This window comes from Scyliorhinus torazame, chromosome 12 (assembly GCF_047496885.1).
Source record: "Scyliorhinus torazame isolate Kashiwa2021f chromosome 12, sScyTor2.1, whole genome shotgun sequence".
Taxonomy (NCBI): Eukaryota; Metazoa; Chordata; class Chondrichthyes; order Carcharhiniformes; family Scyliorhinidae; genus Scyliorhinus; species Scyliorhinus torazame.
In genome coordinates, this window is record NC_092718.1 from 220,807,271 (window position 1) to 220,822,335 (window position 15,065).

Consider the following 15,065-nt stretch of genomic DNA (forward strand, 5'->3'; position numbering starts at 1 on the left):
GAGGACTGGTCCTGAAGGTGCTGACTCTCACTGGGAGACAGTTCCTGAAGATGCTAACTCTCACTGGGGGACAGTTCCTGAAGGTGCTGACTCTCACTGGGTCACAGTTCCTGAAGGTGCTGACTCTCACTAGGACACAGTTCCTGAAGGTGCTGACTCTCACTGGGACACAGTTGCTGAAGGTGCTGACTCGCCCTGGGACACAGTTCCTGAAGGTGCTGATTCTCACTGGGATACAGTTCCTGAAGGTGCGGACTCTGACTTGGGGACAGTTCCTAAAGGTGCTCACTCTCACTGGGGGACAGTTCCTGAAGGTGCTCGCTCTCATTGGGGGACATCTCCTGAAGGTGCCTACTCTCACTGGGACACAGTTCCTGAAGGTGCTGACTCTCACTGGGACACAGTTCCTGAAGGTGCTGGCTCTCAGTGGGACACAGTTGCTGAAGGTGCTGACTCTCCCTGGGACACAGTTCCTGAAGGTGCTGATTCTCACTGGGACACAGTTCCTGACGGTGCTGACTCTCACTGGGGGACACTTACTGAAGGTGCTGACTCTCACTGGGGGACAGTTCCTGAAGGTGCCGACTCTCACTGGGACACAGTTCCTGAAGGTGCCGACACTCACTGGGACACCGTTCCTGAAGGTGCTCACTCTCATTGGGGGACTGTTCCTGAAGGTGCTGACTCTCACTGGGACACAGATCCTGACGGTGCTGACACACACTGGGGGACAGCTCCTGAAGGCGCTGACTCTGGGACACAGTTTCTGAAGGTGCTGACTCTCACTGGGACATAGTTGCTGAAGGTGCTGACTCTGGGACACAGTTTCTGAAGGTGCTGACTCTCACTGGGACATAGTTGCTGAAGGTGCTGACTCTCACTGGGGAACAGTTCCTGAAGGTGCTGACTCTCACTGGGACACAGTTGCTGAATGTGCTGACTCTCCCTGGGTCACAGTTCCTGAAGGTGTTGATTCTCACTGGGACACAGTTCCTGAAGGTGCTGACTCGCACTGTGACAGTTCCTGAAGGTGCTGGCTCTCACTGGGACATAGTTACTGAAGGTGCTGACACTCACTGGGGAACAGTTCCTGAAGGTGCCGACTCTCACTGGGACACAGTTACTGAAGGTGCCGACTCTCATTGGGACACAGTTCCTGAAGGTGCTAATTCTCACTGGGACACAGTTCCTGAAGGTGCTGACTCTCACTGGGGACAGTTCCTGAACCTGCTGACTCTCACTGGGAGACAGTTCCTGAAGGTGCTGACTCTCACTGGGGACAGTTCCTGAACGTGCTGACTTTCATTGGGAGACAGTTCTGAAGGTGCTGCCTGTCACTGAGGACAGGTCCTGAAGGTGCTGACTCTCACTGGGAGACAGTTCCTGAAGATGGTAACTCTGACTGGGGGACAGTTCCTGAAGGTGCTGACTCTCACTGGGTCACAGGTCCTGAAGGTGCTGACTCTCACTGGGACACAGTTCCTGAAGGTGCCGACTCTCACTGGGACACAGTTCCTGAAGGTGCTCACTCTCATTGGGGGACTGTTCCTGAAGGTACTCACACTCACTGCGACAGAGATCCTGAAGGTGCTGACACACACTGGGCGACAGGTCCTGAAGGCGCTGACTCTGGGACACAGTTTCTGAAGGTGCTGACTCTCCCTGGGGCACAGTTCCTGAAGGTGCCGACTCTCACTGGGACACAGTTCCTGAAGGTGCTGACTCTCACTTGGGGACAGTTCCTGACGGTGCTGACTCTCACTGGGAGACAGTTCCTGAAGCTGCTGACTCACATTGTGGGACAGTTCCAGAAGGTGCTGACTCTCATTGGGGGACTGTTCCTGAAGATGCTCTCACTGGGAGTCAGTTCCTCAAGGTGCTGACTCTCAATGGGACACAGTTCCTGAAGGTGTTGACTCTCAATGGGACACAGTTCCTGAAGGTGCTGACTCTCACTGGGACACAGTTCCTGAAGGTGCTGACTCTAACACGAGACAGTTCCTAAAGGTGCTCACTCTCACTGGGGGACAGTTCCTGAAGGTGCTGACTCTCATTGGGGGACATCTCCTGAAGGTGCCTACTCTCACTGGGACACAGTTCCTGAAGGTGCTGACTCTCACTGGGACACAGTTCCTGAAGCTGCTGACTCACATTGTGGGACAGTTCCAGAAGGTGCTGACTCTCATTGGGGGACTGTTCCTCAAGATGCTCTCACTGGGAGTCAGTTCCTGAAGGTACTGACTCTCAATGGGACATAGTTCCTGAAGGTGTTGACTCTCAATGGGACACAGTTCCTGAAGGTGCTGACTCTCACTGGGACACAGTTCCTGAAGGTGCTGACTCTAACACGAGACAGTTCCTAAAGGTGCTCACTCTCACTGGGGGACAGTTCCTGAAGGTGCTGACTCTCATTGGGGGACATCTCCTGAAGGTGCCTACTCTCACTGGGACACAGTTCCTGAAGGTGCTGACTCTCACTGGGACACAGTTCCTGAAGGTGCTGACTCTCACTGGGACACAGTTGCTGAAGGTGCTGACTCTCCCTGGGACACAGTTCCTGAAGGTGCTGATTCTCACTGAGACACAGTTCCTGAAGGTGCTGACTCTCACTGGGACACAGTTGCTGAAGGTGCTGACTCTCCCTGGGACACAGTTCCTGAAGGTGCTGATTCTCACTGGGACAGAGTTCCTGAAGGTGCTGGTTCTCACTGGGACACAGATCCTGAAGACGCTGACTCTGGGACACAGTTTCTGAAGGTGCTGACTCTCCCTGGGACACAGTTGCTGAAGGTGCTGACTCTCACTGAGGAACAGTTCCTGAAGGTGCTAACTCTCACTGGGAGACAGTTCCTAAAGGTACTGACTTTCATTGGGAGACAGTTCCTGAAGGTGCTGACTCTCACTGAGGACAGGTCCTGAAGGTGCTGACTCTCACTGGGAGACAGTTCATGATGGTGCCGACTCTCACTGGGACACAGTTCCTGAAGGTGCTCACTCTCATTGCGGGACTGTTCCTGAAGGTGCTCACTCTCACTGGGACACAGATCCTGAAGGTGCTGACACACACTGGGGGACAGCTCCTGAAGGCGCTGACTCTGGGACACAGTTTCTGAAGGTGCTGACTCTCCCTGGGACACAGTTCCTGAAGGTGCCGACTCTCACTGGGACACATTTCCTGAAGGTGCTGACTCTCACTTGGGGACAGTTCCTGAAGGTGCTGACTCTCACTGGGACACAGTTGCTGAAGGTGCTGACTCTCACTGAGGAACAGTTCCTGAAGGTGCTAACTCTCACTGGGAGACAGATCCTAAAGGTACTGACTTTCATTGGGAGACAGTTGCTGAAGGTGCTGACTCTCACTGAGGACAGGTCCTGAAGGTGCTGACTCTCACTGTGAGACAGTTCATGATGGTGCCGACTCTCACTGGGACACAGTTCCTGAAGGTGCTCACTCTCATTGCGGGACTGTTCCTGAAGGTGCTCACTCTCACTGGGACACAGATCCTGAAGGTGCTGACACACACTGGGGGACAGCTCCTGAAGGCGCTGACTCTGGGACACAGTTTCTGAAGGTGCTGACTCTCCCTGGGACACAGTTCCTGAAGGTGCCGACTCTCACTGGGACACATTTCCTGAAGGTGCTGACTCTCACTTGGGGACAGTTCCTGAAGGTGCTGACTCTCACTGGGACACAGTTCCTGAAGGTGCCGACTCTCACTGGGACACAGTTCCTGAAGGTGCTCACTCTCATTGGGGGACTGTTCCTGAAGGTGCTCACTCTCACTGGGACACAGATCCTGAAGGTGCTGACTCTCCCTGGGACACAGTTCCTGAAGGTGCTGATTCTCACTGGGACAGAGTTCCTGAAGGTGCTGGTTCTCACTGGGACACAGTTCCTGAAGGCGCTGACTCTGGGACACAGTTTCTGAAGGTGCTGACTCTCCCTGGGACACAGTTGCTGAAGGTGCTGACTCTCACTGAGGAACAGTTCCTGAAGGTGCTAACTCTCACTGGGAGACAGTTCCTAAAGGTACTGACTTTCATTGGGAGACAGTTCCTGAAGGTGCTGACTCTCACTGAGGACAGGTCCTGAAGGTGCTGACTCTCACTGGGAGACAATTCATGATGGTGCCGACTCTCACTGGGACACAGTTCCTGAAGGTGCTCACTCTCATTGCGGGACTGTTCCTGAAGGTGCTCACTCTCACTGGGACACAGATCCTGAAGGTGCTGACACACACTGGGGGACAGCTCCTGAAGGCGCTGACTCTGGGACACAGTTTCTGAAGGTGCTGACTCTCACTGGGACACATTTCCTGAAGGTGCTGACTCTCACTTGGGGACAGTTCCTGAAGGTGCTGACTCTCACTGGGACACAGTTGCTGAAGGTGCTGACTCTCACTGAGGAACAGTTCCTGAAGGTGCGAACTCTCACTGGGAGACAGTTCCTAAAGGTACTGACTTTCATTGGGAGGCAGTTCCTGAAGGTGCTGACTCACACTGGGAGACAGTTCATGATGGTGCCGACTCTCACTGGGACACAGTTCCTGAAGGTGCTCACTCTCATTGCGGGACTGTTCCTGAAGGTGCTCACTCTCACTGGGACACAGATCCTGAAGGTGCTGACACACACTGGGGGACAGCTCCTGAAGGCGCTGACTCTGGGACACAGTTTCTGAAGGTGCTGACTCTCCCTGGGACACAGTTCCTGAAGGTGCCGACTCTCACTGGGACACATTTCCTGAAGGTGCGGACTCTCACTGGAACACAGTTCCTGAAGGTGCTGACTCTCACTTGGGGACAGTTCCTGAAGGTGCTGACTCTCACTGGGACACAGTTCCTGAAGGTGCCGACTCTCACTGGGACACAGTTCCTGAAGGTGCTCACTCTCATTGGGGGACTGTTCCTGAAGATGCTCTCACTGGGAGTCAGTTCCTCAAGGTGCTGACTCTCAATGGGACACAGTTCCTGACGGTGTTGACTCTCAATGGGACACAGTTCCTGAAGGTGCTGACTCTCACTGGGACACAGTTCCTGAAGGTGCTGACTCTAACACGAGACAGTTCCTAAAGGTGCTCACTCTCACTGGGGGACAGTTCCTGAAGGTGCTGACTCTCATTGGGGGACATCTCCTGAAGGTGCCTACTCTCACTGGGACACAGTTCCTGAAGGTGCTGACTCTCACTGGGACAAAGTTCCTGAAGGTGCTGACTCTCACTGGGACACAGTTGCTGTAGGTGCTGACTCTCACTGGGACACAGTTGCTGAAGGTGCTGACTCTCACTGGGACACAGTTGCTGAAGGTGCTGGCTCTCCCTGGGACACAGTTCCTGAAGGTGCTGATTCTCACTGGGACAGAGTTCCTGAAGGTGCTGGTTCTCACTGGGACACAGTTCCTGACGGTGCTGACACTCACTGGGGGACAGTTCCTGAAGGTGCTGACTCTGACTGGGGGACAGTTCCTGAAGGTGCTGACTCTCACTGGAACACAGTTCCTGAAGGTGCTGACTCTCACTGGGGAACAGTTCCTGAAGGTGCTGACTCTCACTGGCACACAGTTGCTGAAGGTGCTGACTCTCCCTGGGTCACAGTTCCTGAAGGTGTTGATTCTCACTGGGACACAGTTCCTGAAGGTGCTGACTCTCACTGTGACAGTTCCTGAAGGTGCTGGCTCTCACTGGGACATAGTTACTGAAGTTGCTGACTCTCACTGAGGACAGGTCCTGAAGGTGCTGACTCTCACTGGGAGACAGTTCTGAAGGTGCTGACTCTCACTGAGGACTGGTCCTGAAGGTGCTGACTCTCACTGGGAGACAGTTCCTGAAGATGCTAACTCTCACTGGGGGACAGTTCCTGAAGGTGCTGACTCTCACTGGGTCACAGTTCCTGAAGGTGCTGACTCTCACTAGGACACAGTTCCTGAAGGTGCTGACTCTCACTGGGACACAGTTGCTGAAGGTGCTGACTCGCCCTGGGACACAGTTCCTGAAGGTGCTGATTCTCACTGGAACACAGTTCCTGAAGGTGCTGACTCTGACTTGGGGACAGTTCCTAAAGGTGCTCACTCTCACTGGGGGACAGTTACTGAAGGTGCTCGCTCTCATTGGGGGACATCTCCTGAAGGTGCCTACTCTCACTGGGACACAGTTCCTGAAGGTGCTGACTCTCACTGGGACACAGTTCCTGAAGGTGCTGGCTCTCAGTGGGACACAGTTGCTGAAGGTGCTGACTCTCCCTGGGGGACAGTTACTGAAGGTGCTGATTCTCACTGTGACACAGTTCCTGACGGTGCTGACTCTCACTGGGGGACAGTTACTGAAGGTGCTGACTCTCACTGGGGGACAGTTCCTGAAGGTGCCGACTCTCACTGGGACACAGTTCCTGAAGGTGCCGACTCTCACTGGGACACAGTTCCTGAAGGTGCTCACTCTCATTGGGGGACTGTTCCTGAAGGTGCTGCCTCTCACGGGGACACAGATGCTGAAGGTGCTGATACACACTGGGGGACAGCTCCTGAAGGCGCTGACTCTGGGACACAGTTTCTGAAGGTGCTGACTCTCACTGGGACATAGTTGCTGAAGGTGCTGACTCTGGGACACAGTTTCTGAAGGTGCTGACTCTCACTGGGACATAGTTGCTGAAGGTGCTGACTCTCACTGGGGAACAGTTCCTGAAGGTGCTGACTCTCATTGGGACACAGTTGCTGAATGTGCTGACTCTCCCTGGGTCACAGTTCCTGAAGGTGTTGATTCTCACTGGGACACAGTTCCTGAAGGTGCTGACTCGCACTGTGACAGTTCCTGAAGGTGCTGGCTTTCACTGGGACATAGTTACTGAAGGTGCTGACACTCACTGGGGAACAGTTCCTGAAGGTGCCGACTCTCACTGGGACACAGTTACTGAAGGTGCCGACTCTCATTGGGACACAGTTCCTGAAGGTGCTAATTCTCACTGGGACACAGTTCCTGAAGGTGCTGACTCTCACTGGGGTACAGTTCCTGAAGGTGCTGACTCTCATTGGGGACAGTTCCTGAAGGTGCTGACTCTCACTGGGGAACAGTTCCTGAAGTTGCTGACTCTCACTTGGACACAGTTGCCGAAGGTGCTGACTCTCCCTGGGATACAGTTCCTGAAGGTGCTGATACTCACTGGGACACAGTTCCTGAAGGTGCTGACTCTCACTGGGGACAGTTCCTGAACCTGCTGACTCTCCCTGGAGGACAGTTCCTGAAGGTGCCGATTCTGACTGGGACACAGTTCCTGAAGGTGTTGACTCTCACTGGGAGACAGTTCCTGAAGGTGCTGACTCTCACTGGGGACAGTTCCTGAACGTGCTGACTCTCACTGGGGGACAGTTCCTGAAGGTGCTGACTCTCACTGAGGGACATATACTGAAGGTGCTGACTCTCACTGGGGACAGTTCCTGAAGGTGCTGACTCATATTGGGGGACAGTTCCTGAAGGTGCTGACTCTCACTGGGCGACAGTTCCTGAAGGCGCTGACTCTCACTGGGAGACAGTTCCTAAATGTACTGACTCTCATTGGGAGACAGTTCCTGAAGGTGCTGACTCTCACTGAGGACAGGTCCTGAAGGTGCTGACTCTCACTGGGAGACAGTTCTGAAGGTGCTGACTCTCACTGAGGACTGGTCCTGAAGGTGCTGACTCTCACTGGGAGACAGTTCCTGAAGATGCTAACTCTCACTGGGGGACAGTTCCTGAAGGTGCTGACTCTCACTGGGTCACAGTTCCTGAAGGTGCTGACTCTCACTAGGACACAGTTCCTGAAGGTGCTGACTCTCACTGGGACACAGTTGCTGAAGGTGCTGACTCGCCCTGGGACACAGTTCCTGAAGGTGCTGATTCTCACTGGGGCACAGTTCCTGAAGGTGCTGACTCTGACTTGGGGACAGTTCCTAAAGGTGCTCACTCTCACTGGGGGACAGTTCCTGAAGGTGCTCGCTCTCATTGGGGGACATCTCCTGAAGGTGCCTACTCTCACTGGGACACAGTTCCTGAAGGTGCTGACTCTCACTGGGTCACAGTTCCTGAAGGTGCTGGCTCTCAGTGGGACACAGTTGCTGAAGGTGCTGACTCTCCCAGGGACACAGTTCCTGAAGGTGCTGATTCTCACTGGGACACAGTTCCTGACGGTGCTGACTCTCACTGGGGGACACTTACTGAAGGTGCTGACTCTCACTGGGGGACAGTTCCTGAAGGTGCCGACTCTCACTGGGACACAGTTCCTGAAGGTGCCGACACTCACTGGGACACAGTTCCTGAAGGTGCTTACTCTCATTGGGGGACTGTTCCTGAAGGTGCTGACTCTCACTGGGACACAGATCCTGAAGGTGCTGACACACACTGGGGGACAGCTCCTGAAGGCGCTGACTCTGGGACACAGTTTCTGAAGGTGCTGACTCTCACTGGGACATAGTTGCTGAAGGTGCTGACTCTGGGACACAGTTTCTGAAGGTGCTGACTCTCACTGGGACATAGTTGCTGAAGGTGCTGACTCTCACTGGGGAACAGTTCCTGAAGGTGCTGACTCTCACTGGGACACAGTTGCTGAATGTGCTGACTCTCCCTGGGTCATAGTTCCTGAAGGTGTTGATTCTCACTGGGACACAGTTCCTGAAGGTGCTGACTCGCACTGTGACAGTTCCTGAAGGTGCTGGCTCTCACTGGGACATAGTTACTGAAGGTGCTGACACTCACTGGGGAACAGTTCCTGAAGGTGCCGACTCTCACTGGGACACAGTTCCTGAAGGTGCTAATTCTCACTGGGACACAGTTCCTGGAGGTGCTGACTCTCACTGGGGGACAGTTCCTGAAGGTGCTGACTCTCATTGGGGACAGTTCCTGAAGGTGCTGACTCTCACTGGGGAACAGTTCCTGAAGTTGCTGACTCTCACTGGGACACAGTTGCTGAAGGTGCTGACTCTCCCTGGGATACAGTTCCTGAAGGTGCTGATACTCACTGGGACACAGTTCCTGAAGCTGCTGACTCTCACTGGGGACAGTTCCTGAACCTGCTGACTCTCACTGGAGGACAGTTCCTGAAGGTGCCGATTCTGACTGGGACACAGTTCCTGAAGGTGTTGACTCTCACTGGGAGACAGTTCCTGAAGGTGCTGACTCTCACTGGGGACAGTTCCTGAACGTGCTGACTTTCATTGGGAGACAGTTCTGAAGGTGCTGCCTGTCACTGAGGACAGGTCCTGAAGGTGCTGACTCTCACTGGGAGACAGTTCTGAAGGTGCTGCCTGTCACTGAGGACAGGTCCTGAAGGTGCTGACTCTCACTGGGAGACAGTTCCTGAAGGTGGTAACTCTGACTGGGGGACAGTTCCTGAAGGTGCTGACTCTCACTGGGTCACAGTTCCTGAAGGTGCTGACTCTCACTGGGACACAGTTCCTGAAGGTGCCGACTCTCACTGGGACACAGTTCCTGAAGGTGCTCACTCTCATTGGGGGACTGTTCCTGAAGGTACTCACACTCACTGCGACAGAGATCCTGAAGGTGCTGACACACACTGGGGGACAGCTCCTGAAGGCGCTGACTCTGGGACACAGTTTCTGAAGGTGCTGACTCTCCCTGGGGCACAGTTCCTGAAGGTGCCGACTCTCACTGGGACACAGTTCCTGAAGGTGCTGACTCTCACTTGGGGACAGTTCCTGACGGTGCTGACTCTCACTGGGAGACAGTTCCTGAAGCTGCTGACTCACATTGTGGGACAGTTCCAGAAGGTGCTGACTCTCATTGGGGGACTGTTCCTCAAGATGCTCTCACTGGGAGTCAGTTCCTGAAGGTACTGACTCTCAATGGGACATAGATCCTGAAGGTGCTGACTCTCACTGGGACACAGTTCCTGAAGGTGCTGACTCTAACACGAGACAGTTCCTAAAGGTGCTCACTCTCACTGGGGGACAGTTCCTGAAGGTGCTGACTCTCATTGGGGGACATCTCCTGAAGGTGCCTACTCTCACTGGGACACAGTTCCTGAAGGTGCTGACTCTCACTGGGACACAGTTCCTGAAGGTGCTGACTCTCACTGGGACACAGTTGCTGAAGGTGCTGACTCTCCCTGGGACACAGTTCCTGAAGGTGCTGATTCTCACTGAGACACAGTTCCTGAAGGTGCTGACTCTCACTGGGACACAGTTGCTGAAGGTGCTGACTCTCCCTGGGACACAGTTCCTGAAGGTGCTGATTCTCACTGGGACAGAGTTCCTGAAGGTGCTGGTTCTCACTGGGACACAGATCCTGAAGACGCTGACTCTGGGACACAGTTTCTGAAGGTGCTGACTCTCCCTGGGACACAGTTGCTGAAGGTGCTGACTCTCACTGAGAAACAGTTCCTGAAGGTGCTAACTCTCACTGGGAGACAGTTCCTAAAGGTACTGACTTTCATTGGGAGACAGTTCCTGAAGGTGCTGACTCTCACTGAGGACAGGTCCTGAAGGTGCTGACTCTCACTGGAAGACAGTTCATGATGGTGCCGACTCTCACTGGGACACAGTTCCTGAAGGTGCTCACTCTCATTGTGGGACTGTTCCTGAAGGTGCTCACTCTCACTGGGACACAGATCCTGAAGGTGCTGACACACACTGGGGGACAGCTCCTGAAGGCGCTGACTCTGGGACACAGTTTCTGAAGGTGCTGACTCTCCCTGGGACACAGTTCCTGAAGGTGCCGACTCTCACTGGGACACATTTCCTGAAGGTGCTGACTCTCACTTGGGGACAGTTCCTGAAGGTGCTGACTCTCACTGGGACACAGTTGCTGAAGGTGCTGACTCTCACTGAGGAACAGTTCCTGAAGGTGCTAACTCTCACTGGGAGACAGATCCTAAAGGTACTGACTTTCATTGGGAGACAGTTGCTGAAGGTGCTGACTCTCACTGAGGACAGGTCCTGAAGGTGCTGACTCTCACTGGGAGACAGTTCATGATGGTGCCGACTCTCACTGGGACACAGTTCCTGAAGGTGCTCACTCTCATTGCGGGACTGTTCCTGAAGGTGCTCACTCTCACTGGGACACAGATCCTGAAGGTGCTGACACACACTGGGGGACAGCTCCTGAAGGCGCTGACTCTGGGACACAGTTTCTGAAGGTGCTGACTCTCCCTGGGACACAGTTCCTGAAGGTGCCGACTCTCACTGGGACACATTTCCTGAAGGTGCTGACTCTCACTTGGGGACAGTTCCTGAAGGTGCTGACTCTCACTGGGACACAGTTCCTGAAGGTGCCGACTCTCACTGGGACACAGTTCCTGAAGGTGCTCACTCTCATTGGGGGACTGTTCCTGAAGGTGCTCACTCTCACTGGGACACAGATCCTGAAGGTGCTGACTCTCCCTGGGACACAGTTCCTGAAGGTGCTGATTCTCACTGGGACAGAGTTCCTGAAGGTGCTGGTTCTCACTGGGACACAGTTCCTGAAGGCGCTGACTCTGGGACACAGTTTCTGAAGGTGCTGACTCTCCCTGGGACACAGTTGCTGAAGGTGCTGACTCTCACTGGGACACAGATCCTCATTGCGGAACTGTTCCTGAAGGTGCTCACTCTCACTGGGACACAGATCCTGAAGGTGCTGACACACACTGGGGGACAGCTCCTGAAGGCGCTGACTCTGGGACACAGTTTCTGAAGGTGCTGTCTCCCTGGGACACAGTTCCTGAAGGTGCCGACTCTCACTGGGACACATTTCCTGAAGGTGCTGACTCTCACTTGGGGACAGTTCCTGAAGGTGCTGACTCTCACTGGGACACAGTTGCTGAAGGTGCTGACTCTCACTGAGGAACAGTTCCTGAAGGTGCGAACTCTCACTGGGAGACAGTTCCTAAAGGTACTGACTCTCACTGGGACACATTTCCTGAAGGTGCTGACTCTCACTTGGGGACAGTTCCTGAAGGTGCTGACTCTCACTGGGACACAGTTGCTGAAGGTGCTGACTCTCACTGGGACACAGATCCTGAATTGCGGAACTGTTCCTGAAGGTGCTCACTCTCACTGGGACACAGATCCTGAAGGTGCTGACACACACTGGGGGACAGCTCCTGAAGGCGCTGACTCTGGGACACAGTTTCTGAAGGTGCTGACTCTCCCTGGGACACAGTTCCTGAAGGTGCCGACTCTCACTGGGACACATTTCCTGAAGGTGCTGACTCTCACTTGGGGACAGTTCCTGAAGGTGCTGACTCTCACTGGGACACAGTTCCTGAAGGTGCCGACTCTCACTGGGACACAGTTCCTGAAGGTGCTCACTCTCATTGGGGGACTGTTCCTGAAGGTGCTCACTGTCACTGGGACACAGATCCTGAAGGTGCTGACACACACTGGGGGACAGCTCCTGAAGGCGCTGACTCTGGGATACAGTTTCTGAAGGTGCTGACTCTCACTGGAACATAGTTGCTGAAGGTGCTGACTCTGGGACACAGTTTCTGAAGGTGCTGACTCTCCCTGGGACACAGTTCCTGAAGGTGCCGACTCTCACTGGGACACAGTTCCTGAAGGTGCTGACTCTCACTGGGACACAGTTCCTGAAGGTGCTCACTCTCATTGGGGGACTGTTCCTGAAGGTGCTCACTCTCACTGGGACACAGATCCTGAAGGTGCTGACTCTCCCTGGGACACAGTTCCTGAAGGTGCTGATTCTCACTGGGACAGAGTTCCTGAAGGTGCTGGTTCTCACTGGGACACAGTTCCTGAAGGCGCTGACTCTGCGACACAGTTTCTGAAGGTGCTGACTCTCCCTGGGACACAGTTGCTGAAGGTGCTGACTCTCACTGAGGAACAGTTCCTGAAGGTGCTAACTCTCACTGGGAGACAGTTCCTAAAGGTACTGACTTTCATTGGGAGACAGTTCCTGAAGGTGCTGACTCTCACTGAGGACAGGTCCTGAAGGTGCTGACTCTCACTGGGAGACAGTTCATGATGGTGCCGACTCTCACTGGGACACAGTTCCTGAAGGTGCTCACTCTCATTGCGGGACTGTTCCTGAAGGTGCTCACTCTCACTGGGACACAGATCCTGAAGGTGCTGACACACACTGGGGGACAGCTCCTGAAGGCGCTGACTCTGGGACACAGTTTCTGAAGGTGCTGACTCTCCCTGGGACACAGTTCCTGAAGGTGCCGACTCACACTGGGACACATTTCCTGAAGGTGCTGACTCTCACTTGGGGACAGTTCCTGAAGGTGCTGACTCTCACTGGGACACAGTTCCTGAAGGTGCCGACTCTCACTGGGACACAGTTCCTGAAGGTGCTCACTCTCATTGGGGGACTGTTCCTGAAGGTGCTCACTCTCACTGGGACACAGATCCTGAAGGTGCTGACACACACTGGGGGACAGCTCCTGAAGGCGCTGACTCTGGGATACAGTTTCTGAAGGTGCTGACTCTCACTGGGACATAGTTGCTGAAGGTGCTGACTCTGGGACACAGTTTCTGAAGGTGCTGACTCTCCCTGGGACACATTTCCTGAAGGTGCAAACTCTCACTGGGACACAGTTCCTGAAGGTGCTGACTCTCACTTGGGGACAGTTCCTGACGGTGCTCACTCTCACTGGGAGACAGTTCCTGAAGCTGCTGACTCACATTGTGGGACAGTTCCAGAAGGTGCTGGCTCTCACTGGGGGACTGTTCCTGAAGATGCTCTCACTGGGAGATAGTTCCTGAAGGTGCTGTCTCTCACTGGGGAACAGTTCCTGAAGGTGCTGACTCTCAATGGGACACAGTTCCTGAAGGAGTTGACTCTCAATGGGACACAGTTCCTGAAGGTGCTGACTCTCACTGGGACACAGTTCCTGGAGGTGCTGACTCTAACACGAGACAGTTCCTAAAGGTGCTCACTCTCACTGGGGGAAAGTTCCTGAAGGTGCTGACTCTCATTGGGGGACATCTGAAGGTGCCTACTCTCACTGGGACACAGTTCCTGAAGGTGCTGACTCTCACTGGGACACAGTTCCTGAAGGTGCTGGCTCTCACTGGGACACAGTTGCTGAAGGTGCTGACTCTCTCTGGGACACAGTTCCTGAAGGTGCTGATTCTCACTGGGACAGAGTTCCTAAGGTGCTGACGCTCCCTGGGACACACTTCCTGAAGGTGCTGATTCTCACTGGGACATAGTTCCTGACGGTGCTGACTCTCACTGGGGCACAGTTCCTGAAGGTGCTGACTCTCACTGGGGGACAGTTCCTGAAGGTGCTGACTCTCACTGTGACAATTCCTGAAGGTGCTGGCTCTCACTGGGACATAGTTACTGTAGGTGCTGACTCTCACTGGGACACAGTTCCTGAAGGTGCTGACTCTCACTGGGGAACAGTTCCTGAAGGTGCTGACTCTCACTGGGACACAGTTGCTGAATGTGCTGACTCTCCCTGGGTCACAGTTCCTGAAGGTGTTGATTCTCACTGGGACACAGTTCCTGAAGGTGCTGACTCGCACTGTGACAGTTCCTGAAGGTGCTGGCTCTCACTGGGACATAGTTACTGAAGGTGCTGACACTCACTGGGGAACAGTTCCTGAAGGTGCCGACTCTCACTGGGACACAGTTACTGAAGGTGCAGACTCTCATTGGGACACAGTTCCTGAAGGTGCTAATTCTCACTGGGACACAGTTCCTGGAGGTGCTGACTCTCACTGGGGGACAGTTCCTGAAGGTGCTGACTCTCATTGGGGACAGTTCCTGAAGGTGCTGACTCTCACTGGGGAACAGTTCCTGAAGTTGCTGACTCTCACTGGGACACAGTTGCTGAAGGTGCTGACTCTCACTGGAGGACAGTTCCTGAAGGTGCCGATTCTGACTGGGACACAGTTCCTGAAGGTGTTGACTCTCACTGGGAGACAGTTCCTGAAGGTGCTGACTCTCACTGGGGACAGTTCCTGAACGTGCTGACTTTCATTGGGAGACAGTTCTGAAGGTGCTGCCTGTCACTGAGGACAGGTCCTGAAGGTGCTGACTCTCACTGGGAGACAGTTCTGAAGGTGCTGCCTGTCACTGAGGACAGGTCCTGAAGGTGCTGACTCTCACTGGGAGACAGTTCCTGAAGATGGTAACTCT